Source organism: Spinacia oleracea, chromosome 5 (assembly GCF_020520425.1).
Source record: "Spinacia oleracea cultivar Varoflay chromosome 5, BTI_SOV_V1, whole genome shotgun sequence".
NCBI classification, from domain to species: Eukaryota; Viridiplantae; Streptophyta; class Magnoliopsida; order Caryophyllales; family Amaranthaceae; genus Spinacia; species Spinacia oleracea.
In genome coordinates this window covers 96,145,353-96,159,670 of record NC_079491.1, presented here as the reverse complement: position 1 = coordinate 96,159,670, position 14,318 = coordinate 96,145,353, and the positions used below count along the sequence as shown (strand labels likewise).

Sequence of the window (14,318 nt, the reverse complement as noted above, 5' to 3'; positions counted from 1 at the left end):
ATGAGCCTTAAATGTGCATAAGTTGACCAAAGTAGATGAGAATGAATCTTGTCATCCTAATATTAAGTATATCAAACGTGTAAAGGGTTTGGAATACTTATTTAGGTTCATTAGTTAAGAGTTGGAACCGAAAACGGCCATTTAAGTCAAAATTGTTCATATAACTCAATTATTGTTTTAAAATAATGTTTTACATTATATTTTACAATATTCATAACTCTCACTAGATTATTATGTATTTTTTTGTTGGCTTTGATTATAGGTATTCATGAACAAACCAAGGGAGCGTTCCTTCACGACTGATGAAATCAAATGTGTTTGAGACAAGTTGGCACGATTTATTACTAATGAATGTCTTTGATTGATCGCGGTTTTAGCATTATAAAGAATCTAATACTGTAGTTAGCTACCTTTTTCCATTAATCAATTTAGATACAATATGTTTTAACCCGTTGTTTGATATTTGTTTTGATTTTTTTTCACTTGTGTTATTGAATGGTGTATGGATGAGCTAAGGGCATGTTTATTGGTGTATATAGTATATATGTTGTGGTTGAATGAGGTTGTTTGGTGTAGGTACAGGTTTTTTAGCTACAACATATTGTGCTAAAGTAGTACGGGCCTAGCAAAATTTACAAAAAAAAAATGAATATTATGTGCTTGGGGTAATTTCTTTTTTGATACCCCAAACACTTGATAGTAGCAGATTTTATTTAAAAAATATTGTTAATATCAAGTGCTTGGGTGTTTTGGAAAACCCTAAGCACTTCACAAGTCAAGTGCTTGGGGCTTTCCTTAAACCCCAAGCAGTAAACATGTCAAGTGCTTGTGGTTTTCCATAAATCACAAGTTAAGTTCTTGGGGTTTTTCGTAATCCCCAAGCACTTAACATGTCAAGTGCTTGGTGTATCTGGAACCCCAAGCACTTAACATATTAAGTGCTTGGGTCAACCCCAAGCACTTGAAATATTACAAAGTGCTTCACCCTCAAGTGATAGGGTCATAATCACCAGCACTTGATGGCATTTTACCCCAAGCACTTGAGGTTTTTTCTCCTAGTGATATGATGTGTATAGTGATATGTCAAAGAATGGTTTAGGGTGTGTATTGATGCAGAGCGGGAAGGTTATTGCGTATGCATCAAGGCAGTTGAAACCGTATGAAGCTAATTACCCTACCCCATGACTTAGAGCTAGCATTCATAGTGTTTTCATTAAAGATATGGATACACTACCTGCATGGTGTGAAATGTAAGATATTCATGGATCATAAGAGTTTGAAGTACATTTTCACCTAAAAGGATTTGAATATGCGTAAAAGAAGGTGGTTGGAGTTAATTAAGGACTATGATCTAGCCATCCAGTATCACGAAGGGAAAGCCAATGCAGTTGTAGATGCCTTGAGTAGGAAATCAAGTCATAGTGTGAGTGCGTTAGTAGTTGTTAACGAACTGTGCAAGAATATGCAACGATTGAATATGGAGATCATGAATGGTGAATGTATGGAGGGAATGATGAATGCATTGACTATCCAACCATCAATATTTGATGAGATTAAGGAGAATCAAGCTGGAGATGTAAAGTTAGAGCAAAATTAAGGAAAATATTTTGCAAGGAAAGGAAACGATTTTAAGATCCATGATGATGGAAATTTAAGGTACAAAGGATGGTGGTGTGTTTCTTTATATCGCTCCTAGCTTAGGATTTCATGTTAGTTTATTATGATTTTTCGTAGTTTTTATAGTTTTTTTATAGCATTTTTATGTTTTCTTTCCATCTTGTGCATTATAGGTGAATCTTGTGGCATATAATGGAAAACCAAGTGGATTGGAGCAAAAACAGGGGTACGTTGTGCGACCGAACAGATATTTTGTGAGCCCGAACAGTGAAGAAGAGGTGGACTCAAGGAAGATGCAAATTTGTGCGACCGAACGGCTCTTTGTGTTCGATCGCACAAGTACCCCTTGTGCGGTCGTGCTCTATACCACGATCGCACAAATTGGAATTTTGAGGCAGATTGTCCCCAATTTTGGTGTTCGATCGCACATCATTTCACTCGCCCGCACAAAAGATTTGTGTGCCCACACATTTTTACTGTGTGACCACATTGAAGATCTTTGGTAAATTGGCTAAATCGGGTCTGTTCGATCGCACAGAATTTCTGTGCGGTCGAACATGACGAAGGAAATCAGTCTTCGCTCCGTTTGCTCACATATAAGTTATGTATGTTCGCATGAGTTTTTCCTGTTCGATCGCACTGAGGGTCTGTGCGACCGAACGTCGACGCGGGCTGTGTTAATTTGAATTTTAGCTTCTATTTGAGGAAACATATAAATAGCTTTTTCGATTTATTTTCAATAACAATTTATTTTAGAGTTTCCAAATTAGTTTTCAGAATATTAGAGAGAGAATTCTTAGATTTTCATGCTTTGGATTAGGAGAGAGAAACTACCATTGGAGGAAGCTTCAACTTGTAATCTCTTTCAACTCTTTGATTCTCATTGCAATTTCAATTCAATCTTTTATGCTTTGTTATTCTTCTTGATTTTCTTGATTGGTCAATTGCTTTGATGTTAGTTTTTGTTGATTCTAATTTTCCATTGATTCTCAATTGAATTCTTAGTTTCTTGATTCCTTGCATTCAATCCTTCAATTCAATGTCTACTTGCTTTGAATCCTTGATTTCCCTAGTCAAAATCATGAGTAGTGAGTAGTTTCTAGTTAGGGATAGGGGTGAAACTAGGGCTAAATTGGGGGAAATTGAAGGATGATTGTTGATTATTGATGTGATTAAATTTGATTTGATGATAGGATTTCCATGACTAATGAATTAGTAGTTGCAAATGCTAGTTAATTAGGATTTGATTGGAGTGTGTCATCTTGATTTGGCAAGAGATTGTGGGTCTCTATGATGCATGTGAAAAGTAGGTCTCAATTGCAAGTTGTCTAGTCTTAAGATCATGCGAGAGCTTTTCTTAGATTAGAGGATTTAGCGCGCTCTATCCGAGAGGTGGCGAGCTCGTCAATAGTAGCTTTTCTCCTATATGTCAAGTCATTACATCGTAATTGTGTGATTAGCCTTTGTCCTTCCCCGATTACCCTAGTCTATCCCCAATTCCCTAACGCTTTCCTTTATTTGCAAGAACTTGTTTGATAGCTTAGAATTGTAGTCGATAATTCAATCTCAAAACTCTGTCCTAAACTAGCTTAACAATTGCACTCACTTCACTCTGTTTCCTTGGGATGATCCCTATGCTTGCCGCTATAGTAAATATAGCCGGTTAGTTAGGTGTTTACAAATTTTGTTTGATAAAGGTGTATTAATTCAACGACGGAAAATACCTCTATCAAAATGGCGCCGTTGCCGGGGAACAGTTGTTTTTTTTAGTCAAGTTGGGTCTAGTTTAACCATAGAAAATACATAAACATTTCATTTTTTTTGCTTTAGATTTCCTTTGCATTGCTCACGGTTTGTTTGAGTTTTGTATGCAAGATAGGGGTCGAACTCGTCATAGGCCTCTCTACCCTCTCGACCTTGAGTTAGAGAGGACTTTGCGAAGCTTGGGGCGTATCCGAACCCGTTCGTTGAGCTACAATTGATTCGGAACTTTGAGTGAAGCTACGGAACGAGAGTCAACAAGTCCAACCATGGAAGGAAGGGCTCTTACGGTTAAGAACCTAGGTATTTCGGGAGCCTTTGAGGCGACTTGTGGTATTCAAGCCCCGACTACCAATGCAAAAAAATTTGAGATCAAGCCCGCATTGATTAATTTGGTGCAAAGTCATCCATTTTGCAGTAAGAGTAGCAAATCACCGCATGAGCACTTGAAGCAATTCGAGCACTATTGTGATACCATTAAGCACAATGGAGTGACTTTCGATTATGTGAGGTTGACGCTATTCCACTTTTCTCTCTTAGGACGTGCTAGCAATTGGCTTGACAAGGAGGTCAAGCCAAACTCACTTCGAACTTGGAATGAAGTGACAAGCGCGTTTTTAATCAAGTTCTACTCTCATGGGAAGACGGCGGAGTATCGTCACAAGATTCAATCATTTGAGCAAAAGCGGGATGAGTCGTTATTTGAGGCTTGGGATCGGTTCAAGGAATATCAAAGGGAGTGCCCTCATCACGGGATTCCTAAATGGCTCCTCCTCTAAACTTTTTACTTGGGATTGAGCCCTACCTCCGAAATAAGTCTTGATGCGGGGGCGGGTGGTCCTATAATGAACAAGACGGAGGACCAAATAGAGGAGATCATAGAGGATGTCGTGCAAAACTACCTAGCATGGCATGTAGGAACAAGGAGCTATGATTGCAAGAGAAAAGGTGAGGATGGTAAAGGGTCAATCTATGCAATTGAGCAAGCGCGCATCATTGAGAAGCTTAGCTCAAGGTTATAAAAGCTTGAGAGCACTCCAAGTCAACCTCCATCACCATCAACAATTCCTCCACCATCGGCTACTCTTCTCACTAAGGGGAAGGGCAAGGTGAGTTCCTACAACACTATGCCTTTAGATACATCCTTTTGCGAAAATTGTCATGAGTATGGGCATTTCCCTAATATGTGTCCTTTGGCGCATAATGTTTCATATGTGGATTATGGCCCTTCTTATGAAGTTGATTTTGATGTGGAATATGAAAATTCTATGAATGAGAGGCCTAGATATATATGATGGCCCCCCGAATCAAAACTTTAATAGGCAAGCACCTAGAGGCCCCCCAATGCATGGATCCTACCAAGGCTTCGGCCAAGGAGGTGGGTATGATAGTCAAGGCCGAGGTAACTATAGGGCGCAAGGCTATCAAGGCCAAGCACCCTATGTTCAATCTCACGGTCTTGGCAATCAAACTCAATACAATCAAAGTAGTTATAACCCTAACCATCAAGGTGGAGGGGGTTACAACTATCCTTATGGGCAATTTAGGGGTGCTTCTAGTGGGGGCTATCCGTCGAACCCGGGAGGACAATATGGTGTTTCTCAATTTCCTCCTCTCGGATTCAATGGGCCAAGGACCTATGGCAATCAATACCCTCAAAATCTTATGGGTTATGGCAATGCACCTCCACCACTCCCGCCTCTAAAGTCTAACCTTGAGGCTTTTATGGAGTCGTTCGTGGAGTTTGAGGATGGATTCAAGCAATCCAACACTCACTTGAAAATGATTGAAACTCAATTAGCACAACTTGCTAGCACCATCAAGGAACAACAAGTGCACACTAGTCTCCCACCCCAAGGTTAAGCTCCTAAGCAAATGTATGCGGTCATGACTAGGAGTGGGAAGATTTTAGATGATGGTGCTAAGCTTGTTGAATCTCCTAGCTCTAGGGGAGAAGGATATAAGGGAAATGAGTCCACGGACTGTGATGTGGTGGAAGAGAAGTCTCACGTTGATGACGTGATTGATGGTGAAAGCCAACGGAGGCTACTCTTCTACCTCTCCCTACACCTCCTCTCCCCTATCCTCAAAGAATTATCGGAAAGAAACTAGATGACCAATTCTCCAAGTTTCTAGACACTACTAGTAATCTTTATGTGTCATTGTCTTTCACCGAGGCACTTAAGAAAATGCCATATTATTCTCGGTTCATGAGAGACATTTTGTGTTGCAAAAGAACTTGTGGACCCAAGGACACCGTGCATCTCATGGAGAATTGTAGTGCCTTGATTTTGAGCCCGTTTCCCTCAAAGCTCAAGGATCCCGGGAGTTTCTTGATTCCTTGTAGCATCCAAAAGCTGAAGTTTGATAACGCTCTTTGCGATTTGGGGGCAAGCGCAAGCATTTTGCCTTACAAAATCTATGAGAAGCTTAGTCTTGGTGATCTCATCCCTACCCCTATGTCCTTGCAACTAGCCGATCGCTCGGTTATGTTCCCTTTGGGTAGGGTTGATGATGTTCCCCTTGTGATAGGGAAGTTAACTTTTCTTGTTGACTTCATTGTCTTGGATATTGATGAAGACGCCCACACCCCTATTATTTTAGGAAGGCCATTCTTGGCCACGGTGGGTGCTCTCATTGATGTTCAAGGTGGTCTTATCACCTTGAAGGCGGGAGATGCCAAGGCTAGTTTTAAGCTTCCTATTGATGATGAATGTTGTTCCAAGAAGAAAAGTTGCATGAAGTTAGACACTATTGCATGCATTGAACATCATTATGCTAACATTTCTAACGACTCTTGTGTTTCTAAGTTTGATGATAAGCTTGCTAGGGAAAACATCAAGGAGAAGAAGGTATTTGTGAACTCCTTGGTGTTAGGTGATTCATTTGATGATGTGATAACCATTCCCGAGATCTTCGGGATGGGTCTAGATGATGTTGGAGCAGAAACTTCGTCTCCTCATGGTAAGGATTCTCCGGTCAAGAAGCCCAAGAAAGGCAAACACAAGCTTAAGGGGATTTGCTTTGATCCCACCTCTATGAGTGGTGGCTTAGGTAAGTGGTTTGAGCCCAAAGGGGCAAAAAGGAGCTTTTTGACTTGTGATGATCCCGAGTTGGTTGTGTTTGACCCCCCTTGAGTTTTGGGGGGTCTCGTCAAGCTAGTGACGCTAAAAGAGCGCTACCGGGAGGCATTCTATCTTTTGTTCCCCCATGAGTTTTGGGGGGATTCGTCAAGATGATGTCGTTAAACGAGCGCTACCCAGGAGGCAACCCGGTTGTCTGACTCTTAGATTTAATTTTAGTTTTTTTTTGTGTATTAACCTTCATTTCTTAGCTTTGTTTTTGTTTTAAGGTGGAAGGCTTGCAATATCCTGCAAAATTGGGTCCTGTGCGATCACACAGCTTTATGTTCGATCGCACAGGGGTGCCTTTGTGCGGTCGAGTTCTGTACCACGATCGCACAAAATTGAATTTAGAGGCAGAATGTTTCAAATTTCTGTGTGCGGTCGAGTGTAGTTGTGTGTGGTCGCACAACTCTTGTTCGATCGCACAGCCATTTCTGTTCGATCGCACAGCACTTGTGCGATCGAACAGCTGTTTCTGTTCGATCGCACAAGCCTGCGGGGGCAGTTCCTGATTCAGTTTATTTGAAAATCGCCAGCCACTTCCTCTCATTTTCTATTCTCTTTTCGGAACTCTCTCTCTCTCTCAAGCTCAAAACCTCCATTCTTCTACTCTCATACTCCATCATTCCATCAATCTTACTCATTTCTTCTCACCAATTTCACTCTCAACTCATCACATTCACAAACTCTTCATCATTCAAATCCCTAAATCCCCAATTTTTCAGATTTTGTAAAACCTCCCAAAAGTTAGGGTTTTTGAAGAAATTTTCAATTTGTGAACTTTGGTGCAATTGGAGCTCTTGTGGCTACTTGGGATTGTTTCTTGCTACTTCCTTTGCTTGTGGTGACGATTTCTTTCCCTTAATTCTTCAATTTCATTCCAATTTATACCATGTTCATGTTGTTTTAGAAATTTCTGAAATTTGTGGTTTTTGGTTGATTAATGATGCATGTTTGATTATTTGAGTATTCCTTAATTGTCTAGATGAATTATGCATGTTTCATTTCTCAATTTACATGAACTCTACACTTTTGGTGATCACTACAAGAAAATTTAGATACAGAGGCAACACCTTGAGGCAATTCATTTTTTATGGCCTCTAAAAGTGCCTTTTAGCATTAGTTAATTATGGTAGCCTCTAAAAGTTATTTTTAGGGTCGGTGAAATTTAGCCTGCCCCTAAAAGTACTTTTTAGCATTAATAAAATAATGGTTGCCCCTAAAAAGTTTCTTTAGCATCAAAATAAATTAAGTTGCCCCTAAAAAGTACCTTTTAGCATTAATGAAATAATATTTGCCTCTACAACAGTTTTTTAGCGTCAATGAAATTTACGTTGCCCCTAAAAGTACTTTTTAGCATTAATGAAATAATGGTTGCCTCTAAAACATTTTTTTAGCATCGGAAAATAATGGTTGCCTCTATAACTTTTTTTTTTAGCATCAATGAAATTTACGTTGCCCCTAAAAGGTACTTTTTAGCATTAACAAAATAATGGTTGCCTCCAAAACATCTTTTTTAACATCAGAAAATACTGGTTGCCTCTGAATTATTTGTTTAAACATCAGAAAATAATGGTTGCCTCTAAAACTTCTTTTTTAGCATCAATTAAAAATTTATTGCCCCTAAAAAGTACTTTTTACCATTAATGAAATAATGGTTGCCTCTAAAACATTTTTTTTTAACATCAGAAAATATGAGTTGCCTCTATTACGTCTTTTTAACATCAGTTAAAATTTAGTTTCCCCTAAAAAGTACTTTTTAGCATTATTAAAATAACGTTTGCCTAAGAAACCTTTTTTTTTAGCATCAGTGAAATTTAAGTTACCCCTAAAAAGTATCTTTAGCAAAATGAAGTAATGGTTGCTTTTAAAAAATATTTTAACATCAGTGAAATTATAATTGTCCTTAAATTATTATTTTTTTAGCTGTAATAAAAAACTAGTTTTTACCCCGTGCGATGCACGGATATTTCGTGTTATTTCAATATTGTTCACCAACCTATTATACTCCATGCCCCCTCAAAAAAATAAGGGTTCCATAAACTTAATTGTAAATATACAAATAGTACATATATGCGAAGTACTCGGCATGTCTTGAGCCAACCATTGACAAAACATCGATTTATCTATATCCGTAAATTTATATTTCCACTTTGAGGTACAATGGTAAGCTTATTTTGTATAGCTTGTCAGTTCACATAGAATTTTAATCTACTACATTTTCACGTAGTTGAAAACTTTACACCACAATGTTTAGTTAGTAGCTTGATATTCAAATGTGTCGCACTTGTCAATCAACCATCATCGGATTATTTCAAGCAAATTATTTGCTTGGCCGAACAAATTTTCTATTTTAACTTCATGTTGTCAAGTTGTTTGAGACTTCTAAAACGCAATTTTCTAGCTACAACCAGAGGCTCTAATATTGAAATGAAAATGGTGTAATATAAATATTTTATAGGAATAATCAAATGACACTAAATTTCTAGAATGGTCACCCATCAACCTGTTGATTATGCAAACAGACCCAAGATTTGTAACATGTATAAACTTTGTTTTTAATAATGCAGTTCTTTTTTTTGGTCGAAAGTGGGCAGCAATTTAATTAAGAAAAGGTACGGGCTACAATAAAGTCTCTAGAGAGAGCAAAGTTGAGCAAAGTTCTGAAAGCATTAAAATTACGCTATAATTTCTAGATTACTACTACTACAATCATGGATGTTCTCATAATAAAATTTTAAACATTCAGTTGTAGGTTCCCGAAGTTGCATGATCTGGTTCATCTCCATGCTTTCCTGGCGTGTAATACCAGCAAGTTGATCAACTAGCTTGTTCTTTTTCCTACCCTCCAACTGAAAGTGAATCTCTGAGAAGTGTTGCCTCAGTTCCCTGCAATCATAAATAATATTAGCAAGCTCCGTAACATGAGGTTCAATTTGGTTCAAACCCACTACTACTTTACAATCTGAAGAAATAATGATATGCCCCCATCCTTTCTCTTGAGCAAGAATTAAACTCATTCGATTGGCATGTATTTCTGCTGGAGGTTATGCAGCTAAAAATAATGCTAAAATGGTCTTACAGTGGCAGAAACCAGTATCTTCAGGCTTGGTAAGGAGAAGGAAGAAGGTCGAATCTAGTAGAGTTATTGCAGAGGATGAATTAGATAAAGCAAGATCTGAAATTACTATTTCATCAGCAAACTGTCGAATTCTACCACAACTCTGAAAACTCTTGAAGATACGGTGCCTCATTTAGAAACCAGATTTCTGTGGTAACTGATGAGAACAATGCTGCCCAGGTAGTTAGAACAAAGACAGGAAAAGATAAGGGAAATGGAGAATGCATATTGATTAGGAAGTTTTCCAGATAGTAACATAAAATAGCATATTCACAGCTTCATGGACAGATAAAACAAACTAATAAACAGACAAAAATATGTGATCCCCTGGACTCTTTTTTGTTTTAAATTTACAAGGTATGTGCTCTTGTGGTAAATTTTAGATCTTGGGTTCAAATCTTCACACCCATTAATATTCTCAGTTTAATGATGTTGCATATCACCAATTACAACAAGATAGACCATAACAGTAGGAAATAGAGCAAATAGGTGCAAAAATTTATGGCACGTCAGTTTGATGATCTATTAGACTATCTAAGCAACATCAATGTAGACGGTGTTGTTACTTTCACAAGTATAGGTTCCCTGGTAATATGTAAAACGATTGAAATATATTGGAAATTATTAACATGAAGGCAGTGGAAACTAATAATTAAATATACAAATTAAGAGATAATGTGCAGTCCTAGCTCTAACTATATCTCACAGTTCTGGAATTTGATACTCCTAAAGCTTTGATAGACTTTGAGAAACTGAACAATGACGAGTAATAGTCCGTGTCTAGAGAAACTGTGGGCAATCAGATCCTTAAATTCGTCTAAGTATTTCCAGTAAGTTTCAAAGATCAAGCAACAAACAATGTTTGCAAAGAAGTAAGACATATTGCAAAATGAAATGGCAACTGCAAATTAGTAGAAAACAACAAACTATATTCACTAAGAAGGTTTGAGTCAGAAGTCAAGCTAGCAACCTTTACAAATTATTACCTCAAATCCATATAACTCCATTTAATCACAGTTATGGAGTGACATTTACATGACATCCATAACTCCAAAGACCCCATTATCCAAAACTAAGAATCCACTTGACAGTATCTTGCAAAAGAAACAAGATGAGATAAAGGCTTAAACTGTATCACCTTTGACCAGGAGTAGGTAGCAGCTAATGAAAGATATGCTACTTTAAAATGAACTGAGAACCTTCGCCTAAAGAGGTCAAAATTGATATGAACCTGAACCAATTAAAAATTTGCAGCAGACACTAACACTCAGCAAAGCAAGTCATGGCATTTACCATCCTTCAAGTAAACATTACATCTCACAACACTGCAAAATAATGGAAATAAGTTAAGAAAATATAAAAGAGGCTCTGAAAAACCTATTAAATTAAGCACAATTTGCTTTTAATAGACGGATAACGAACCATGGACAGATCTACTAATCCATAAAATTCATACCATATATCCATATTTTCCATGGTTTTCCATAATTTTCAAATAATCCCTAACATTCTTCAAATCCGGAAAATATACAACACTCTGCTCTTGATATATCCAAATCCAAGCCGACCATGTTTTCTGCCCAAACATACACCTAAGAGTTTTCAACAACGAATGTGCTCATCTATGTTTTGATAAAATTACATACCATTCCTAGCTAGTGTGGTGCCATGAACCGGCAGCAATATAAACCTAGTCCTCCACATACAACAAAAGTTAGAATCTGTGTACATTTTTCTTCTTAATCAAAAGCAGCAAAGCATCTAAGCATCACATATGACATAACTTACAAGAAGTGGACCTAATAGGCTAATAGCTATTACCAATGGCCAGAGTGATGAAAATCCCAAAAGTACAAGTAACCCGGAATGTTATCAACAACCAACCTAAACTGGAATTGTCCCTAAACCCTAAGACCAACATTCTAAAACACTAACTTGCAAAATAATCAGCTCAAATCCGTGATAAAAAAAAGCGAAATCGGCAATAACCATATGCTAAATTTACCCAATTCGATTAAAATTTACAAGCAGGTTACCATTGAATTCAATTGCACTTGAAATTGATTGATTGCAACAAAATAATTTGATTAATACCCAAATTGGACCAAAGAAATAAAGTGGGTAGTAGTTACCTGTTCATTGGCAGATGCAGTGAGTAAATTTCTAGAAATTTCCATATTTGAAGTCGATTTGGAGAAGACGAACCAGAAAATTTATGGATTGATAGCAAAATTGACAAATGAAGCCATGTATTTGCAGTATTGCTCTTGCTGTGTGCTTGTCCATGGATTTGATTATTTGGAATGGATTTGCTAATTGTCTGTGCATCCGGTTGATTAGCACAACTAATTGCTTACTTTGAAGTGATTTTTGCGACAAATCTGGCAAAGATTTGCGAAGTAGGGAGTTTAGCCATTGAACAGATGAAGTTGGGGTATTCTCTCATCTTTTCTGTAGCAGTCGGTTGAGAGTGTTATTTTTTTGTGTTTTTTTGTTTTGGATAGGGGGAGGAGATAGAGATTTTGGGAGGTGCGCAATCTGAAACTTAATCCCGCTTGATTTTGGGAAGCGCGCAATCTGAAACTTAATCCCGCTTTTTAATGCTTTTGGCTCCCGCTATTGAGCAAATTGAGGGTTAAACGTCTTTTTAAGATTTTTTTAAAAATTAAAAAATTATAAGATAAGTGCTTCTAATTAGGAGTTAGCTAAATAAGTGGGTATTCAGTTTCAGAAACGAATATTGGATTATAGAATAAGATAATAATAGATACCACATAATAATTATACTTTGCTTAAAATTATTTTGGAATTATATTAGTCAAGTCCGTATATCAATAATGTAAAATATATATACTCAATACTTTAATTAAATTAGCATAATGAACTTATAAAATATGAAGTACGTAATACGTAGTGGGACGAAATTTTCATATTAGACTATTAAATGAGGCCCTGTTCTTTAGAGCTGAACTGAACTGAACTGAACTGAACTAAATTGAACTGAACTGAGCTGAACTGAGCTGAACTGAACTAAACTAAACTGAACTGAACTTAATGCTCCTGAACTGAACTGAATTGAACTGAACTGAACTAAACTTAAGCTAACTTAACTTAACAGAATATATACCGAAATAAATAATTAATAGTAAATAATTAATAATTAATAATAAATAATAAATAAAAAATAAAAAAAAATAAATAAAAAATAAAAAATAAAAAATAAAAAATAAAAAATAAAAAATAAAAAATAATAATAATAAATGTTAACTAATAACTAAAGAATAATTATTAATTAATAACTAAATAACTATATAATAAATAATAATAATACTTTGTAATTGATTACTAAATAATTACAATAAATGATAAATAATAATAATAATAATAATAATAATAATAATAATTCATACGGAGTAGTTAATAACTAATAACTAAATAATTAATAACTAATAATCCGTAACTAATAAAAATAATAATAAATTATATTAATTATTAATAAATAATTAGTTATAAATAATAATAATAAGTAATATAATAATATAAATATAAATATAAATATTAATAATAAGTAATAAGTAATAAGTAATATAATAATATAATAATATAAATAATACTTCCTCCGTCTTTTAATACTCGCAACGTTTGGACTTTTGCCACTATTCATATAATCTACTTTGACTATTCTTAATGCTTTTTATATAAGATAAAACATAGTCATGTGGGATCTTGTTAGATTCGTCTCAATGTGTATTTTCAAAATATTAACTTTTTATAATTTTTGCATAAAGAGAATTTAAGATATAAATGATCAAAGTTGTGCATTGGCATGCGTGAAACTAACAAACGTTGCGAGTATTAAAAGACGGAGGAAGTAAGTAATAAATAACACAATAATATAAATAATAATATAAGTAATATTAATATTAATAATAATAATAATAATATTATTATTATTATTATTATTATTATTATTATTAAGTTAAATTAAATTGAATTAAACTGAATAAAACTGAACTGAACTTAATGCTCCTGAACTGAACTGAAATGAATTGAACTGAACTTAATGCTCCTGAACTGAACTGAACTGAATGCTCCTGAACTGAACTGAACTGAACTGCCAAATAAGTCCTGGAACTGAAATTAAGCCAAAAAGAACAGGGGCTGAGTATGCTCAAAATTTATTAATTATGTATTTGTTTTAGGAGGACAAATATTTTATTAAAAATATGGTTAAATAATAATTTTAAAATATCCGCGCGTGCACGGGATTTAATCTAGTGCACGTTATAACTAAGTTGTGCGTGCGCTATGTTCACATTATTATACTTGAACTTCTTCTAAATATAATTTATCTGATTGGGCCTGATCGATCTACATCATTAAAACTTAATCATATGAACTGGTTGAAATCTATCTTAGCTGATTGAGCTCAATGACCCAAATCGATACATATCCTATGCATTCGAAGAAGTCAATTTATTTAATCAATCGAATAAGCCAGTTAATGTTAATTACTTTCTTAAATACTTACTAAGTTAGTCGTTATGGACTTATGGGGGTATTTAGTTTGCCATAGGTGAACAAAACACGTGGTATTAAGAATCACATTAATTCTACATTAAGTTATACATTGTTCCACGAAAGTGATAGATTTGACGAGCATGTGGTATTAAGAATCAATATCTGAATTTATT

General features: G+C 35.7%; 1 long non-coding RNA gene, 1 other non-coding gene and 1 pseudogene across 2 annotated transcripts; 1 reads left to right on the top strand and 2 right to left on the bottom strand.

The window, feature by feature from the left end:
- The window catches only part of LOC130461711 (leucine aminopeptidase-like), a 67,022-nt pseudogene extending 65,425 nt beyond the window's left edge, over positions 1-1,597 (top strand).
- Positions 1,598-4,029: 2,432 nt separating this feature from the next.
- On the bottom strand, positions 4,030-4,135 carry LOC130462166 (small nucleolar RNA R71). Its single transcript, XR_008922303.1, has one exon. It is a non-coding gene; the product is annotated as a small nucleolar RNA R71 (small nucleolar RNA).
- Positions 4,136-9,206: 5,071 nt separating this feature from the next.
- On the bottom strand, positions 9,207-12,296 carry LOC130460839 (uncharacterized). The gene is made up of 2 exons (XR_008920988.1): positions 11,757-12,296; positions 9,207-10,949 (listed from the first exon to the last, which is right to left on the bottom strand). It is a non-coding gene; the product is annotated as an uncharacterized lncRNA (long non-coding RNA).
- Between the last annotated feature and the right edge of the window lie 2,022 nt (positions 12,297-14,318).